The sequence below is a fragment of the Lutjanus erythropterus genome, chromosome 10 (genome assembly GCF_056507025.1).
Source record: "Lutjanus erythropterus isolate fLutEry1 chromosome 10, fLutEry1.hap2, whole genome shotgun sequence".
Taxonomy (NCBI): domain Eukaryota; kingdom Metazoa; phylum Chordata; class Actinopteri; order Lutjaniformes; family Lutjanidae; genus Lutjanus; species Lutjanus erythropterus.
The window spans coordinates 36,115,803-36,135,351 of NC_139326.1; the positions used below are offsets into that span (position 1 = coordinate 36,115,803).

Here is a 19,549-nt window from a genome sequence, read left to right on the forward strand (position 1 = left end):
CACGGTTTTCTGACAGTTGCGTACTGCAAAACAATGACGAGACATCAAACTTAGACTGCTGGAACTTTGCAACACAACAGAGTAATGACAGAGAGGAAGGAAACATCTATGATGAAAGATGGCCACTGGGTTTGTTGCAAGAAAAATAATAAAATAATCAATTCCAGTAAGGCGGAAATACAAGCAATATGCTGAAACATCTGCATAAATGGGTTTCCATTTCCAAATTACAGGAACGCCATTTATGCACAAATGCCACTCTTTCCTACTAAAGCTGTCTATCCATTACAGAGGGTAAATATCCTGTTATGATACCATTAGCTTGACGCAGGCAGGCTTAGCAGATTTTTTTTATCTTTTAGGACGAAAACCTAAATGAAATACTGTACAAATATTCTCTCATTTCGTCCATTAAAATAAAAGTCAGGACAGCAGTAGAGTTTTTGCTCATCACATACATGCCTTTTTTTACTCTGTGTTCAGACTAAGTTGTGTTGACATCGAAACTCTGTATATCTCTACTTTTTTACCTCACACAGAAAACTGATCAAGAATCAATAAGGGTATCGCTAAAGAATCGGACCGATACACAGCAGTGATAACAGCAGTGGTATCAATAAACCTTATCAATTACCATCCCCACTTCTAGAAACAGAGCAACATGAAAGCCAAATGCTTTGTCTCCCCCTTAGTTAATTTAATTTAAAGTGCTACTGTATTCACTTGGGGTGATTGTGCACCTCCCACGCAGAGACCTCACATTCCTCTTGTGAGAAGCTGTTGTGGCAGATCAGACACAGACTGTTCTCTCCACCCTTAAATTGTCAGAGGCCTGTAGCACAGAGCAAAGTGCTCACAAAAAAACAGAGAGGAAAAGAGGCATTTTAAAGGTCGTGACAGAAACTAGCCCTGAACACTCTATCCCAATCTGTTCTCAACTCCACTGCAGCTGCACGTCTGAGCACTCCGGCACCACAACACTGATTCACAAAAACTCCCTATAATGAGACATTTAGCAAACTCACATCTGCTGCAGTGTTAGCTAATGTTATTTTACAGCATTTGTGACTTTGAGAATTGATCTGATAAGTTTACATTCAGTTTAGCTCAAGACTGAAGTAATTTAAATGTGAGCACTCGGGTTCAACAGCATCCCCGACTGTGTGATTTCCATTAACATCCTCATTTCAATGCATATGATCATACAGAGTGTAGAATTAATTTGATATATGTTGAATTCAGCACATTTATTACAAATTACTGTAATATATTTAGCTCGTATTTGGTTTTATTATTTGATTTTTAAGCATGCGAGGGAGTACAGCTAAAGAAAAGTCACAAAATGGTGACTAAAAGAAGGCAGAGGAGATTCAGACAACAGTGAATGAAGATACAAACAGCAGGAATTTTTCTGTTTAAGGGCAGAATCTGTAATATATTTGCGGTAATAAATCATAAAATAACCATGATATGTCATCGGAGATCAAGGAAATATGTTAAGTTGACACACTAGCTTCTCTGACAACAACACTGCAGCCGTTTCTATTCCAGATTGGAATTTTTGTTTGTCCATTTCATGTTATTTAGAGTTCAAATTAATGCCGAATGTTTGCCAAATGAGTAAGCATCTAATTAATGAGTTGTTAAAAAAAATCATTGATAATCTTGTCAAAGCTGCAGATGTCTGTAATGAAAATTGACCAATATGTTAATGGAGTCTGGCAGGCAGTGGGACAGGCAGCCACCTAAGTCCAACTTCAGAGAGCGTATTTCTGGAGCAGTGGGCTTTTGTTTTCAGGATAATGAGCTTAGCTTTACATTTACAGACAGCTGACAGTTATAAGCAGTTGATCAACTTGCAGCGTAGGATTCATCACCACTTGTTATTGTCAGTTTACAATGTTGCATACGTCCTGCGCTCCTGCAGAGCTTCCTTGAGTCTGGAGAAGGGCTGCATGACTTGGTAAAAAAGTCACATTGCAATTATTTTAACTGAAATTGTGACTGTGATAAGCAATAAGAGTAGTGGAAATTATCAGTTTTGCACCACAGTTTTCATGTTCACTGAAAAAATACATATTAACATCACAATGATGTGATATTTATTAAAGTCTGAACCAAACAATTATGTTTTCTTTTATCTAAAGAGCAAGATTTTTGGGCCAGGTCATCTCTGCAGCACTACAGTACCTCATTATAATTCTGTTTTCTCACACATCTTTCCTTTTCCAACAAATTGTGATTTGGTTCTGCTTCTGCAAATCAGATAATGCCCTTGGCCACATGGTGATTTTATTGTGATTGCCACTGGTCTGGACAGGAGGGGAAGGGGGGAAATAACTCTCTTCAACTAGAGATCATATTTTAAAAAAAGATTTCAACCCATTTAATATACAGTCTATAGCTGTATGTTCAGTGTATAAGTGAGTGAAGGCGAGCAGCAAACTGAGAGTCAACAATGATGCCCATAGTGGAGCAGAAAGCTGTCAGTCTGGCAGTAAATGTACAGTATATTTTACAGTGCATCAGTTAATAAATGCTGCAGCTTCTCAAGACCAAGAAAAGTCTCATATGTTGTTTCCTAACTGCTTAAAACTTTGGCTCCAATGCGATTGTATCCCTTTCAGAAACTTTGTAATCCAGCCTTGAACTGCAAATCTTTTTATAGACATGGTAAAATGAATCTATAATGATAAATGCAACACTGAATGTCTTCTGTGGTTATTTATCCATTTTTCCTTGTTGAAAATTGTTGTTGTTAGAATGTTAGTAGCCACCCACTGGCACTGGCAGTCCCAAGGTGCCTGATAATTCTCATTATCAAAAGAAAAATAATAATCCTTCTGAAAAATAATGAACCACACTGCTGCAGTGACTTTCCCTCAATTCACAGATTAAAGTAACCTTCACCAATAGTGTGTGGACTTGTTAAATTGAGAATGATGACTACACACAGACCATCATGGTAACTCATAAATTAGAAGTTGGTCATTCATTCCATATGCAGTATTACGAGCAGTAAAACTGGCAATTAATCATAGCTGCTGCATACATAAAGAGTATCAGTATGAGAGAGAGGAGTGCTGGGAAGCCGTGGCTTTGAGCTGCTGTCACAAAGAACTGCTGAAGCGCTCAACGTAGTAAAAGTCATAATGAGGTCCTGTAAAAAAGAAAAAGGCTCAGAGTCTGCATATCTCTCAAGACACTTGAAATACTGAGCCAGTGTGAGTTACTGGTGGACGTTCGGACTGATGCAAGATATTTGTAACCACATTGTTTCTAATTACAAAGCATTTATCCACAGGCACTTGATGACATGTTTTGAATATGATCAAAATTCTCTACAATATTTAAAATTAATCAGCTGACCAAATTAGAGAGGTACTGATCCACTATTTTTCAGTTTCAGTCTGGTATCTAAATTTACATATCTGTCTATACCGATACTGTACCAATACTAGAGCTCTTTTCTTTCTTGATCATGATGATTAAAATTGGTATTAACAAGATTACATGACGCTGAGGCTCCTTGTCTGGAAAGCTTGTTTAGTTTGTGTAATGTACTATGTGTAATGGCATTCCTCAAACATTGTGGGTTATTTTATGTCCCAAAAAATGTTGTTGTTTTTTTTTTGTGTGTGTGTTTGTCCAGAACATGGTAGTTTATAGGATCATTTTTGTGTGGGTTTATTGTTACACCATTAGTGAGTTGGCTAGTACATTTCTTCACTCCAGCTGTATTTCCAAACACCAGAACACATTTCTGTACATGTTGATGGAAGGTAGATGTGAAAAAGCACTATTCAACTGTTACTTCACATGGATAACTATAGTATTTACAAATAGAGTACACATGGTGTTGTAGAATTTATATCAGAATACAGTTGGGGATGCGAGTCCCAATGAATGTCTTAAGTCAATATCAGGCCCTGATACCAATATTGTGTTGGATTGGCCCCAAGGACAAATAATGCACAATATGGCCTTGTGTAGACCAGTTTTTATTGAACAATATCACTGCCAACACAGCTCTGCTAACAAATACAATGCTTTCCTTTTAGCTGCTTCACAAGAAAAGCCTCCAGCTAGTTTGGTTCTTTAATGCGAGACAGCAGCCCCGGGAATTATTCAGTTTACTTGAAATTTTAAAGTTAAACCAAAAGTTAGCAGGGTAGCAGCAGCAGCTGTAGTGCCCCCTCTGCATCAACACAAGATAAGTTCAGGAAACTACTGAGTGTAGATCACCCCGTTTTGGCAGAGGTCAGAGTCCAACACGCAATCACAGGAGTTTTGCATGTGAAACAAAAGAAAATAAATTTGAAACATAAAAATATACTTCAGGCTGTTTCTGCAGAAAAAGAACCATTATAAGTACATCAAATGCACATGAGACTCTTTCTGTGTAGACGCGCCATGGCACAGATCAAATAGGACTCTGTTATTGCTGCAGGAACGTGGTCAGTGAAAAGCAGCTGATATCTACTGAGAGCTGAATGCAGTGAGATTTCAAGAACGTTGTTTTCTCTCAAGTCACCAACACAGCCTCACATTATCGCACAAAAAACAGCTTTGGTTTTAAGGAGAAGACCACGGCCCTTGTATAGGTTAGTGCACTGTTCAGGTACTAGGCAGACCTGCCTGCAGTCCAGACCTGTCTCCTATTTGAAATGTGTGGTGCATTATGAAGTGCAAAATATGACAACAGAGACCCCAGACTGTTGAGCAACAAACAAGAATGGGGAAGAATTTCACTTTGAAAACTTCAACAATTAGCGTCCTCAGTTCCTGAATGTTGACTGAAAGAAAAAGGTGGTGTATCTCAGTGGTAAACATGCCCCTGTCTAAACATTTTTTGGAACATGTTGCAGGCATCAAATTCAGAATGAGTTTATATTTACAAAAAACAATTAAGCTTTTTGGGAACTGGTGTTGTCTGATCGGGTAAGAGGTGAAAAGAATTGAACAGATTGTTTTTACCAGTAAGCAATCTCAGTCCCTTCTCATCTGTTATGAGAACTGCGCAGTAAAAAGTAGCAGCAGGTAGAGGCAAAGTTTATAAGCTGAAGTGCCAGCGATTATTTCAACTACCTAGAGTCTAGTTGGGTGGTATTCGAGGGTTGGGGCTGCTGACAACCCTTCCTTCGGGGCCTTGCCTGTGATTGTGTGAAACATGAACACTGAGGCAAGTCAGATTATTGCAAAATTGATTACTAAAGTGTGTCGTGTTTCACAAAACAAGCAGCCATCCACTGCATATTCCAGTGCGACTGCTCTTCAACAGAGAAAACAGGACTGATCTGGATGCGAGTACCACACCAGCATGGGCTGTCAAAAGCATTATTTGAAAACCACTAATAAATAAAACCATTTGTAAAGGGGTAAGGACAAATTTACTTCAGGCAAAAAGAGTCTTGACCCACTTGTCCAGCCGGGCAAGGACAAAAATGTTAAAATTTTAGCAATGGTTGCTTCAACTTCATCAAGGACAAACTAAACTACCTTCTGACAGACTAACTAACCAATTCACCAGCAAAAACCTTTGGAAACTTTTGGAAACCTTTGGAAAATGGTTAGACTGACAGAATCATATTTTTGAAATTGACACACCATCATGACTCATCATGGATCATCTCAGCTGATCTGAAAGCAGTTATGAAGGAAAATTGTGCCTTTACTGCTGACCACTCCCTAACAGATGTTGGGAATAATCAAATTTAAAAACCCAGCCATAATTATAGTTTTAGTTACGTTTATGGTTATTTATGATTCAGGTTAGACGACCTGTGCTGCAGTAATACAGCATTTTGACGATCTGGCCTTTTTATTAAATATCCAGTATGAGCCAGTGTGGTCGTTCAGTGTCTCCTCCCTGACCACAACTCCATTAAAGCAGTGTGTAAATCACCCTAAAGAGCTGCTAACCCTGCTACAGCAGTTCAGAGCTGCTGAAGAACTGATTTATTCTGGATTTTTCTGCAGAGTTTTACAGCTTCGTGAAGGTCTGAATGTTGTTAGGGAATATTTTCAGTTCTGCAAATCTCTGAAAACCTGAAAATGCGGTTAAAAGGTGTAAGAAATCTCACTACAGCAGCTCATTGGACATAAATGTATATTTCTACAATCGATCGATCATCCACGACTTTTGCCACAGTGCTGGTACGCAGCAAATTTAAAGCATCCAAACAGAATTTGCAGTCTGCTGTGCAGCCAGTGATGATTAAGTTAACAGAGGTTGTGGTCCTTGTGGTCCACGATTTATTCATATTCCCCATAAGTCCTCTTCACACCAACAACACTTTTTCTCATTTTGCCTGACTTTGCAAGTGAAACAGATGAGTTTTAAACGCCCAGCACAGCAGAACGAATCAATCACTGATATGGCACAATGGCCAGAATTGTCCTTTTGAAATGAATGGTAGTTATCTTTGCTGACCTGTTGCTGACAGTGAGTGATGATAAGGAATAAAGTGAGCTTGTCGGTCATGAATTTTTGGAGGGCCTCCAATGCATCTCCCTCTCCGGAGCCAGATATGAGCGTAAAACCCAGCGTAGGCAAGAATCCTCGGGCTGAAAAAAGATGCCATCTAAAAGTCACAAAACGGTAGTGCTGAGAAAAAAAAAAAAAACTCTTCAGTCCCAAGTGGAAGACAGTGAGATTGTGGCTCAAACTCCTGGAGTGATGCCACCAACAGAAAAACGACAGAAGCAACTGGCACTCTTTGTAATTATTTATCACATCTATACTTTAAAGTCATTAGTCATGAAGCCGATGGTACACAGATGGAGGTAAGTAATTACACTGGCCTGCTTGTTTCATCACTGTCACCAGAATATGACGACTAATGTGACTTAATGTATGTCTCAGAGTCACCTGTGCAACAGTAATGCACAGTTCAACACAATTTGCCATCCCTGTAGTGTTGAGTGGGCTAATAGTGCTGGATGTATTAGTGCTGATGCTACTATTTTTAATACCGAAGCAGCCACTGGCACATGTCTTTTGGCAATTGTAAATGGTAAACGGGCTGCACTTATACAGCACTTTTCTACTTTAACGGACAAAGCGCTTTACAATTTGCCTATCAGTCATCCATTCAAACACACACTCGCACGCCGACAGAGCTGGCCTGCCCATTGGGAGCACTTTGGGGTTCAGCGTCTCGGACGAGGACAGGAGGAGCCAGGGAACAAACTCTGCGATTAGTGCGCAACCTGCTGAAAAACTATTAAACTATGACAAACTATATGAAAACGTAGAAATAGTGTTTGCTTTGTTTGGGGGGTTTAAATGTCAAGGTAGAAAATCCTGGAAAAAAAAATTCTGCTAGAACTCATTAAATTATTAAGTAAGAAATTTCAGCACAGAAATGGAAAATAAGGTTTTGGGCATTTAATGGTAACGCCATCATTACATAGTTTAGGCCATTTTTTCACTGTACAATGCCCTGCTTTGCATGTATCCCAATTTTATTTTCATTGCAATTAACAGAATATGGATAGCCCTCACTGTGACTTAGCCATACTGTGATAGAGAACTGAATCCACATTGCCTAGTTCTAACCATAGAATGCATAAAACATGGACACAGTCTCCATTAGAGCTCCAATAATCAACTAATCAATCATTATTCGATTATTACATTAATCACCAACTATTTTGCTAATTGATTAATCAGTCTCTGATTTTAGCTTCTTAAATGTGAACATTGTGTGTGTTTTTTAACTCCTCTGTGACAGAAAAATTAATGTATTTGGGTTGTGACTAAAACAAAACATTTAAGAATGTCATCTTAGGTTTTGGGAAACAATGATAGACATTTTTCACCATTTTCTAACATTTTTGGCTTGATTATTGGCTGCACACCTAGAACAACACAGTTAAATGCAATACAAACTGTGTTGTTCTTGTATCAGCATATTTTTCAGAAATTCATTCTAAGATAGTAAGCAATGTTAATTGCATATTTTGGCCTCAACTAAAAGTTTGTCATAATTCAGGTATGACTTTCATAACTCGGGCCAATTGGTTCTATCAGTGATAAGACTGAACAAAATGTCCATTTTTAGAAACTAACTTCTTGGTTCAGTTTTGACCTTTGCCACAGTTGTGCACTCATGGTTTTCTTGAAAAAAAAAAGAGTGAGGAAAAGTTCTTGGCACTTGTCTTGACATTTCACTGTAGGAAAACAGGTGTCATATAATAACATTAGTCATGGCTGAATCCCATTTAGCAGACATGACTTACTGGGACCCTTGGGAAAAGAACAAAGTCATTGTTAATATTACCAGAAAAAGAACTGTGAAAAAGGACTATTATTAGCAGCATTACGGGTGCAGTCACTTTTACTTTTACCTCTAAATAAAGCAGTTCCTGATCTAGAAACCTGTCTGATCTTGTGACGTTTTCTGTTTCCTGCCCTGTTGAACCTATTTTTAGCAATGTCAGCAGTTACTTTGGTGAGTACAGTGTGATCACAACTGTCAGAACCAATAGCAACAAATATAAAGTGAAATAAATAAAATAGTTTTCCCTTAAACACATCCATGAGATACTTTCTGGTCTTCTGTACTGTACCACATTCTACCATCATCATCCTCACTATTAACTTTATCAACATCATTGTCATCATCATCCAATCTCCCACTGCAAGCTGTCTGTATTAGTGGCAATCACTGCTTCAGCCCGTCTCAAAATGTTGATTACTTTGCCACTTGATTGCAACAGACCTCATTCTCAGTCTCGGTAGTGGTCCCATGTTCCCGCTAATTGAATGTCTTGTTGGGTGTGCTTCAAGGCTCCGCAGAGGCTGATATGTCTTTCAAAATGACAGCGAACGCCCCGTGAAACTCCGAATCTGTATTCTAAGCTTCAGCCAAATTCTCTGTTCAAGGGTGTTTCTGAAGTTGTCCTCACCAAAGAGACGACAGCATCAGGCGTTTGTTCAGACATTGAAAATGGGTGATATGTAACCTGAAACTGCAGCTGCAAACCTCCCCTCTTGCTACATGCCATGTTAGTTCTGTGAGGCTGCACAGTTACATGCTAACATTAACAAGGATGATGTCACAGCAACGCGAAAATTCTAAAAGCTTTCAAAACATTAGATACACATACCAATATGGATGGAGCGCTCTGTCTTTATTCTGCATTCATATCATCTGTATTAGTGCTCAGTTTCTGAAAGCTTTTGGATACAAAAGAAAAAATTGAGCCATGCCACCTGTAGTCTTGGAGGCAGTGTAACAGTGTAGCCAGTTGTTCAATGGAGACACAACAGGACACAATGAAGACATTTTAAAAGTATTGGAAAAGATGTTCGTCATCAATTAGATGGTGGAAAGAATTCTCCATCCATGTCGTTTAATTGCCGCACAGACCACTGTCATCTACCACGCCGCCTCTGCTTTTGCCTCTTTCTCAAGAGGTACATTATTAAATTTCCTCCAGCATCCCCAAGTTTGTTACAGTGACATCATTTAAAATAACATTTTTTATACATGTATAGGGCATAAATGAGCCTTTAGGAAGCAAGTTGGGCTGAGTATGTCGGTCAACAAAGCATCTGAGGAGCCATAATTTGCTTCCTGTCCCAAACCAGCAGTCAATGTTTGACCAATCACTAACTTCCCTGCAGAATTTTCAATTTAGCTCTTTGATAAACGCCATCTCACTCATGCTTATCACATCACTTTGCTGTGTCAGCAGGGTAGCTAGCCAGCTATAGTTTATATAGTTTCAGCACAGTTACGTAGCATGAGTACAAAGCCTTGTTTTGATCCACTCACATTTGCATTGTTAAAGTTACGGCATTACGATGTTAACACACAATCAAACCGTCCTGTATTTGTTTCAAAATAAAATTCCTCTAGTGTTTCAGTGAACAAAAACCCTTCATTTCCTAACAAGACTTTTATTGTGAAACATTTGCAGGAATGTGTTCGGTTAACTTGTATTTGTAGGGGTCGATATTAACGAGTAAAAAAATTCTGACGTCTAATATATCCCCCTGCTATGGCTTATAGACAATCAGCAATCAATATCAGTGCTACTAATGACTCCATAGAGGCCAAAACTGAATAACAAAAGAGTATGATTGTTAGTTATGGTACAGTGAAACGTTCATTTTTTCCTTCAGGTTTATTTTGGAGTATACTACTGTATCTGACCACCTTACTCAACTTTACTGTGAATTAACATGTGACTTAATTGTTTGGGTCAACTACAGGCCATCGTTGCCCAGGGGAAACTGAAAGGATTGCTGGCATTTGGCTCCAGGTGACTTTTAGTCCACTAAATGTCACTTTATAGTTCAGTATTAGCATGTCTTTGAGTAAATCCAGCCAAGAGAAAGAAACCAGCTGAGAAAAAGTGACCCGTAAGACCGGACCGGACAAGTGAGGCTGCATGCTCTCGCAGCACAGAGACTGCATTGCTGTCCCAGCGTCCTGTGCACTGATCTGCCTCCCATTCTGTCTCTATCATTCTGCCGCTTTGGCTTTCGGAGAGGCGAAGGCAAGCCAAATTGTAATGCCATGCCTCGAGGTCAAAACAATGAGCAGTTACTTTGTGTTTGCTGCTAAGTGGCCTATTCCCATGCAGCGTGACCTAAGCGCTGTCCACAGATCTGCTGAGTGAAAACATTAGCACGCGCGCTGGGCACGCTGCCTGCACTTCAGTAATATAATCAGCTTGGTGTGCAGCCAGAGCAGACATTTAGGGCAAATGTTGAGTCGGTGCGACAATAAAATTGTGGTCAGCCTAATGAGATTAATTCTTTCCAGTGTGGGCACAACATCAAGTTAGAGGATTCAAACTCCAATCATCCGCTGTCAAGGAAACATTACAGCCGGAATATTACAGCAGCACCTGTTGCAGGAGACTGTTGATTCAGTAGCTCTTAGATTTTACCCTGCACAGCTGGCTGGTGTTAAATTATTTCCCTGATCAAAGGCCCACTAAGCCTTATTCACGAAACACTCAGCTGTGAGGTGAAGAGTGTCAATCCATATATTGAGTCTTAGTCTAAGATTTAAAAGACTCTCTTGTTGCAGCAAAAGTCAATCAACGAATTAGAAAAAATGTTTTTCTTTTTTCTCCTGTGGCTTACAATACAACCACTGAGCTGTCCTGTTCATTCTGTGCAGTATTAGCTCAGTGTGGACTCATTACTTCAAGGTCATTAGCTGATCTATGACTTTTATCGACCACTATTGATGACCAGCAAAGACTGAAACAGGCAACTTTTTTCCCTCTGTGACAACTCTCTCACACACATCAACCGCTGTTTACCCTTAAACTACAGTATTATGGGCTGCTATTGACTGAAGTACACTCTTAGAAATAAAGGTTCTTTCTGAGGGGCTGAGGTTCTACCCAGAACCATTCGCTTCTGATGAACCCATTTTTTTCAAGAAAGGGTTGGTCAAGGTTTTTTTTTTATAAGACAAAGGTTTCCATTAAGAAAACTTTTCATCCACAGAATCATTTTTGGAAAAAGGAGTTCTTCAAGGATTGTTGAAATTTTTGAATAAGTATTTTGTCAACGGTTCTTTGAATATAGAAGGCTCTTCTGTAGAACTCCCTGAGTCGGTTCTAGACAAAACCCTTGTACAGAAAAGGGTTCTCGGTAGAGCCCCAAGAGTGGGTTCTAGATGAAACCCTTAGAATATATATATATATATAAAAAGTTCTTGGTAGAACCCACTGGGTGGGCTCTCCCACATTCTGGAGAGGGTTCTTGCACTGTAAACCCCAACTCAAATCCTGAAGTTATGAAAAAGTTTTTGCAACTAATAATCTTTTTTAATCTTTAGATAAACTGGAATCTTTGAGTTTTATAACTCCCCCAAAAATTTGTATTTCAAAAATTATTAAAGTAAACTAATGGCTAATATGTATTTATTTATTTATTTTTTCTAAAACTCAGAGATTCAAGTTTATCTAAGAAAGAAAAGTAAATTATCTCAACTAAAGACTATATGTTAGTAATACTTAAAAAAAAATTCAAAACTTAAGTGTTGAGTTGGGCTCAAAAGTCAAAAATCTAGTTGCATTGAAATTCTGAGTTGTCACAATGGTGGAAGCATTACAACATAGAAAGGTTCTCTTTTCGAACCTCTCAAAGGGGGTTCTGGTTTCTGTTTCATGGTTATTACTACTTCGCTTGTTAAACAGTACTATAATGTCTGGATACTGAGGAGCTTTGTCAAGTCTGAAAGAAATCACCCCCCATTTATCGCAGCTTGGTGTTAGCCATGACACATTTTTAACAGAAAACCTGTTTGGTGGTATGGGGTTATAAAGAAGCAAACATTTACTAGACAGGTCTGGTGAAAGACTTGCATTATAGTAGCAGTATGGCCGAGCAAAGCCAGACCTCTCTCCACAACACTCAACACTGGAGAACGGTCTGGCTCCACACATACACATTCTGCTGTAAAGGAAAAAAAAACCATGTCATGTTTGAATTCCTTTAAACCAATCACAAACTTCTCGGGTGGAGTTCAGTCCAGGATGCAGGGACGGTGCTGCTGTAAAATTGTGTTGAGGGGGAACTTGTTGTGGTGGAGCATTTGCACATCGGGAGGCGAGCTCTGGTCTTAGCTGTTAGCTTGTTTACATTCGTGACATTAGCATCCCAGGTTCTAAGTTGTTTTTTTACAGCGTGTAGGTCGCAGCTCTGATTTTTGTTGCTTGGTTTGAAAACAGACGCAGACGCTGCTGGCAGCAAGCAACCAATCGCGGGATTTATACCCACAGTGTGCATCCGGTGAGCCAGACTAGTTGCAGTATAACTATATCCTGTAGGACTAGGGGTGTTGTTATATGTCAGTATTGATGATATCCATGATATTAACAAAAACAAAATATTGATATCATGTTAATAATACACATATGACAACATCATGTCAATGATCCAGTGTCTCTTAAACATACTATATGCTCATAAATCACTCATTTGTCACTTTCCCCCAACACTCCCACACACAAAGACTGAGAGGTTACAGACTGTCTCTCTGTCTCCCTATACACTCATTAGGAATGTAATTAATTTGCCATAAAAGAGACAAACGCACAACAAGCAAAGGTAGAGCTACAGTGCTACAGCTACACGCTATGATGCGATTATAAAATGATTAGCAGAGCATTTTGATGCATCAGAATTTTAACCCTTTATGTCAGGGGGTGGCATCCATTAGCAGTTCCTCACTAAAACTCAAGAAGCATCTCAGTTTATCACGTAAACATGATGCACATTTTCTGCATCGATTCACGATCTTTCAAGAATCAGTTATTCCCTCCAGCCCTATTGGCCAGACACATGTAACAGAGAAAAATGATTTTTTTCTGATTCACAGGCGATCATTAATGATGAGCTTTATCAGCACTGTGTGAACTTGTTTGACAAGCACTTGAATATGAGGGATGTTCATTTACAAATATGTAAAACTCCCACACTGCACTGGTTTAAACCTTTTTATATATATATAATTTGATGTTGATAGATGTTATCTATCAAATATAGATAAATTGGTTGGCATTGTTGTTATTATCTTGCCAAGTACAGTAATGGTTTCACTTCACTACAGTCTTTGAAAAAGTGGTTTGTTTTATACTCAGAGCTGTCAGTCACTTCGTAAGAATAGGTGTTACTTTTTGGATGCTAAATTGGATATTTTTTTTTAGAAACTACAAGTGAAGACAGTCTTTGCTTTTTTAAAAAGGATACAAGTTGTTCTACAGACTTTTAAGTTCCTGATGTTATGAAAAATGATTCATCACCTTTGATAAAACACACATTTCCTCACGAGATACAGCTGACTTTGCTCAGTTGTTTGCTTCAAAACAACATCTACACCCTGTGAAAGTAAACGTGCTCGGCTCAGATTATTGGCGCTCTTTGTTACTTAGCATGCTATTTATAAAAATCCTCACAACCATCTGAGTTGACCTTCTGTGAGAGAAATAATGGAGATAGAACTGCAAAAACACTGCGGCAAGAAGGCAACAAAGAAGCTGGGCAATTTTAACTTTACAAAAGCAAACAATTATTGATGACATCGAAGCACAGAGCTTCAAAGTCTTTTATTTATAGGCATTGCAAATTACAGACAGCAGACGGGGGAATAATGGAAGTGTTTTTTTTTCCCCCACTTGAAGTTTTTCGAAAATAGAAAGAATGACTAGAGGGCCTGAACAGACGCAGGCAAATCACCAAGATATTAAAGAAAGGGTCGATGAAGGAGCTTTACAATCTGAGGCTGTTTCTAATTGTTTCTGTTTACTGCAAAGCTTTCATGCTGTGTTCCACTGGTGGACTAAGGGGCTGCAGGGGGGCAGCAATTACCCCCCTTGGTTCCTCTGTGTCCCCTTGGTGCCCCCTAGGGTGCCCCTACAGTGGATAAAATGTGCAAAAGTGCCCTCCAGGGTGCTTCAAGTGCCCTTTCAATGTAAAAAAGACATGAGAAACTGCCTCCTAAGATTCCCCTGCAGTGGACAAAATGTCAGAAAGTGACATTTAGGGTGCCCTTCCAGTGGACAAAATGTAAAAGTGCCCTCTAGGGTGCCTTTTGAGTGGACAAAATGTATAAAAGTGCCCTCTAGGGTGCCTAGCGTCCCCTTTCAGTGGACAAAATGTAAGAAACTGCCTCCTTAGGTTCCCCTCCAGTGAACAAGTTGTCAAAATTTTCATTTAGGATGCCCTTTTAGTGTCCAAAGTTTGCCCTCTGGAGTGCCTGGATGCCCTTCCAGTGGAGAAAACATGAAAAAAAAATGTTTCTTCCAGTGGACAACGTGGAAATTGCCCTGTGGGGCGCCTAGGGTGCTCTTCCAGTGGACAAAATGTCAAAAAGTGACATTTAGGGTGCCCTTCTAGCAGACAAAATGTAAAAAAGTGCCGTTTAGAGTGCCTAAGGTACCCTTTCAGTGGAGGAAAAGGAGAAAAGTGCCTTCTAGAGTGCCCTTCCATCGGACAAAACATCAATAAATGCCCTTTAAGCTGCCCGGGGTAAAAGTATAAAAGGGAAATGTTCCCTCTCAGGTGCCCTTTCAATGAGGAAAACACAATGCAGTGTGTACTTGTACTTTAAGTCATATATTAAAACAACTTTAATCTAAACCAGGGATTGGAGTTGTTTCACCATAAATGCATCACGACCTTCAGATACAGTCACATACAGCTGGTGCCCTTTTTAGATATTTTTTTTCACCCCTGGCCCTGAGACAGCCTGAGTCCGCCACTGCTGTGTCTTAAAACGAGACAAGTGATAGAGACGGGTTTATGTCGTGGCAAAAACTTCCAGAAAGCCTCCGTGGTGCCAGGATGGAGCCATCTCGTGGTTTCCGGGAGGACAGGGTGATTATATCACGCAGCTTCTCAGGGGAAAGAGTCAACTTTAACTGAGGCAGATGGAGATGGAGCTCGAAGCGGCTGCTCGCTGAAATGCTGCATTATTCTTTCTCTCATCGTGCTGGAGGCTGCAGAATAAAACACTTCATCCATATCTGGATCTTAAGTATGTGTTGAGCTGGTGCTGCAGGAGGAAAGAAGGCTCCTCTTTCAACATGAAATATCTGCTGTGTGAATAAAGGGACACCAACTGTATTCATAAAACAGATTGTCGAGTAGAAACAAATAATGGCGCTGAGGAGACTTTTCTGTGTATCTGTACCATTGTTCTGTATCATTACATGTGTTGAAGTTGGTTTTACAGTTAAAGGGATAGTTCAGATTTTTTTTTACCGGGGTTGTAGGAGATACTTTTCCATAGTTGGGAAAATTAGCGTGTTACCTACAGTAGATGACAGTCGACACGCCCCCAGTTTGGAGAAGCAGCAGGAGTACTGGTGTGGGAAGCTAAGCAATGTGCTGCTGTGGACAGGGTCAGCAGCAAAATGTATTTTAGCCAACCAAAAAAATCAATATCAGTTTATGTACACCTTATATTTAGAATATTTCTACCACTTTACTTTGCTGTCAAACAGCCTTTCCTGATGGGAAACCACTGTTATATAATCCAAATATTGCTCTCTCCAAAGGAACCAGACTCCTTTAGTCTCAACAGTAATTTTTCCTCACAGAACACAGGAGTTGCTGATCCACTGTTACCTCGACCTGTTAGTTTGTATTATTCTTTTTCTGTGTTTTAAAGGGTTAGTTCGGATTCACCAAACAAATAAATAATTGTAACTTGTTAAGTGCAGTAAAAACCAAAGAAACTCTCCACAACTGCTATATTTCAGGAAATGAAAAGAACCTGTGTTTTTAAACTAACTAAATGCTGCTTAGTTTAAGTAACTTTTCAATGGCTTAATATTTGTAAAATCCACAGACAAAGGGTGACCAACAGCATGAAAAATTTTAAAAAGGTCAAAACACTGGGGTATGAGATTTGCGCCCGACAGTGGCAATAATTACTGTCAGTTTAACTAACAGTTTCACACACGAAACAACTGTTTTTTGCTAAGCACTGTTTGGCAAGTTACGTGGCATAAATTAGGCTAGTGCAGAGCACAAAGTGTGGGCTATTGCCCCCTTGTGGGTCATGAAGGTACTGCATGTGGGTCATTAAAAATAAATAAATAAAACTTTTTTAAGTTTCAAGTTTTGACAGTTTGAAATTATGACTAAAATATTTATGATTATTTTTTTTAAAACAATCACTATTAATAAGCAAAGCAATGGGGATTCAAATTAAGTGTCATCCTTTGTTTATGTGATTTAGTTTAACAGGTGATACATGTTATTTAGTGACCTGACATTAACATTAGAGTGTATCTTATATCTTGTTGAGTACAGTTAGTCTTGTGTGTTGATTAGAGCTGTGATTAAAGGCTTGGACAGGCAGCAGAAGATTTTTAGATGTCAAATTGGGCCATAACATTCTTAAGTTTGGGAATGGCTGGCCAGCAGACATTTCTTGTACTCATTCAATTACATTAAATCGATCACTGAATCGATACATCGATCCAGATCAATGGATCATTACCCTACTTTTTGGACTGTTGGTCAGTCAAAAAAAAAGACATTTGAAGATGTTACCCTGAAAATTTTTTGTGACATTTTTCTCCATTTTCTGAAACTCTGACCGGACAATTACCTGACCAATCAAGAAAATAATAAAAAGATCAGTCAATGATTAAAATAATCCTTGACTATAGTTGCAGCTCTTATCGAGAATATCACAGTGTACATGACACTGGGTGGAAGTTGGGGCTGTGCATGTGGGGAAAACTGTAAAAAGCAGCAGATTTAATGCTGCATCTAATAGACAAAAAGCCACCTGAGAGACATCAAAGCAAAGAGTGTAACAACAACGTTCCATTTTCTCTGTTTTGTTTGTGTTTCTGTGCAGCAGGGAAATGGACTCTGAAGTCCTGAATGACAGATAAATCAGCCAAAAGGAAGTGGAAAGAAACAATGGAAAAGAGACAAGTGATCTGTCCCCCCATTAATATGTAGAGAGTTTTTCCATAAATAATAGACAACTGAACTTCTTTATGTTTTTGACTGTTAGTGAGGAAAAACAAGATAATATGAAAAAGGCATCCTCGGCTCTGGAAGATTAAAATGAACTTTTTATTGACAAAGTTATTCATCAGTTCAGCAAGGAAATAAACAAACTACTGGAAGTGATGAAAATAATGAAAATACCAGGAGTCCTCTCTCTTCTGTAGAGCTGCAATTAATTATTATTTTCATATCATTCGATCATTTTCTCAATTATAAAATGTCAGAAAATGGTGAAAAAATGTCGATCAGTCTTTCGCAAAGTCCAAGACGATGTCCTCAAATAGCTTGTTTAGTATGAAATCCAAAGATATTCAGCTTACTGTCATAGAGCAATGGTTCTCAAATAGGGGTCTGAGGAACCCTCAGGGGTCCTGGCACTCTGCCAGAGGGACTCTGAAGAGTTGTCATATTTGTTCATTTAAATTATTGTGGGAAAAAAAGGTATTTATTTATTTTTTCTTACAAAAGGCTGCATAGTACTGCAGATTACATTCAAGGCATGTGATATATATATGTATATCATACACATGGGAATCTTCTGGCACCTCACGATTCAATTCAGTTCAGAGGGCTATGATGGGATTACAAAAGGATTAATGATGAATCTTGATGCATCAAGATTTTAATATTTTAATCCGGGTGGGGTGTGGGGAGTCAGATTGTATCTGTCTGCAGTTGCTCACACTCAGTCATCCTCACCAAAACTCAAGAATCCTAACTTACAATGTAAATATGACATGTTTACATCTGTAACATCTCATCATCCAGTCGGTTCAGCAGTATGGAACATAGAGCCCATATTACAAAATTGGTACAGGTGATCATAATGTTAAAAATTGTTTCAAAACTTTCTAGGGCTGCACAGTTAATCACAATATTATTGAAAATGCAGTATGGTCAAGTACAATATCCAAATCGCTGAAGCAGAACCAAATTGCAATTTTTTTGAAAGAGGAAAAATATGCAAGAAAACAGAATTATAATGGAGTACTGTAGTGCTGCAGAGATGCCCTGGTCTAAAAATCTTGTTCTCCAGAAGAAAGAAAAAAATGTTTGTTGGGCACAGACCCCATCAAATATCACATCATCACTATTCTAATAGTTTTTGTTCCAATAAAGGATCATTCCAACTAATCCTATCGAAATTTCAGTCAAAAAATGTGCACTGACTTTTTTCTCCATACCATGCAGCCCTAAAACTTCCGTTCATTAACTTTCCTGCATTCATGATCTTTCAAGAAAGAATCATGATGCATATAAGAATGGATAAATTCCCCCTCTCCTATTGTTAAGAGTCCTTGGCTGAGAAAAATGAGAACCTCTGTCTTAGAGAACCACAGAAACCAGAAAATATTCACATCTAAGAAGATGGAATCAGAGACGTTTTTCCTTAAAAATTACATGAAGCAATTACTTGATTATCAAAACAGTTGGAGATCGATTTAATAATTGACAGCTAATCAATTAATCATTGCAGCTCTACTCTTCCAGTGTGCACAAAAATGTGTTAAACTCTGACTTCCAGTCTGCTGTAAGTCAATCAGAAGTAAAGGGAGAAAAATCTTTTTAGAAAAGTTCTTAAATCTGCTGTTCTCCATAGCTGAACAGTGACACGTTCTGTCAGCTGATGTGACGAGGCTTCACATCAGCTCTAAGCAGCTGTGTTAACTCCTCCACAGAGGTGAGGAAGGTGCGTTCAGCTCCCTCTCCTCTCCGCTAACATCTCTGCCTCTAATCCACCTTAAATGTCACCTTGAGAGGATCGAGCAGCCGCTTCTCGCGCATGCAGAGCAGCCTGGGACGGCATGTGGAGGCTGTTGATGCTGACACGGTTACTTTATATTCATATTCATCAGTTTGTCCACAGGAGATACGGTATAAAAGCCCCCCAGCGTGCGGAATCAACCTCTATTTTTGAAACTCTGAGACAGATCCTGAGAGCGTCTCTTGGGATGCGGGATGATTTCTGGTTGATGTCCGTGTCAGTCTACTGAAAGGGGGGGATTCCCTAAAGAGACCCCCCGGGGTGTCCCAGTC

The 19,549-nt window shown here is 39.1% G+C and overlaps 1 protein-coding gene across 1 annotated transcript in view; it reads right to left on the reverse strand.

Annotated features, from left to right (window-relative positions):
• Positions 1-19,549, reverse strand: part of zmat4a (zinc finger, matrin-type 4a) — a 217,107-nt gene that overhangs the window by 197,049 nt on the left and 509 nt on the right. The gene's annotated exons all lie outside the window — the stretch shown is intronic.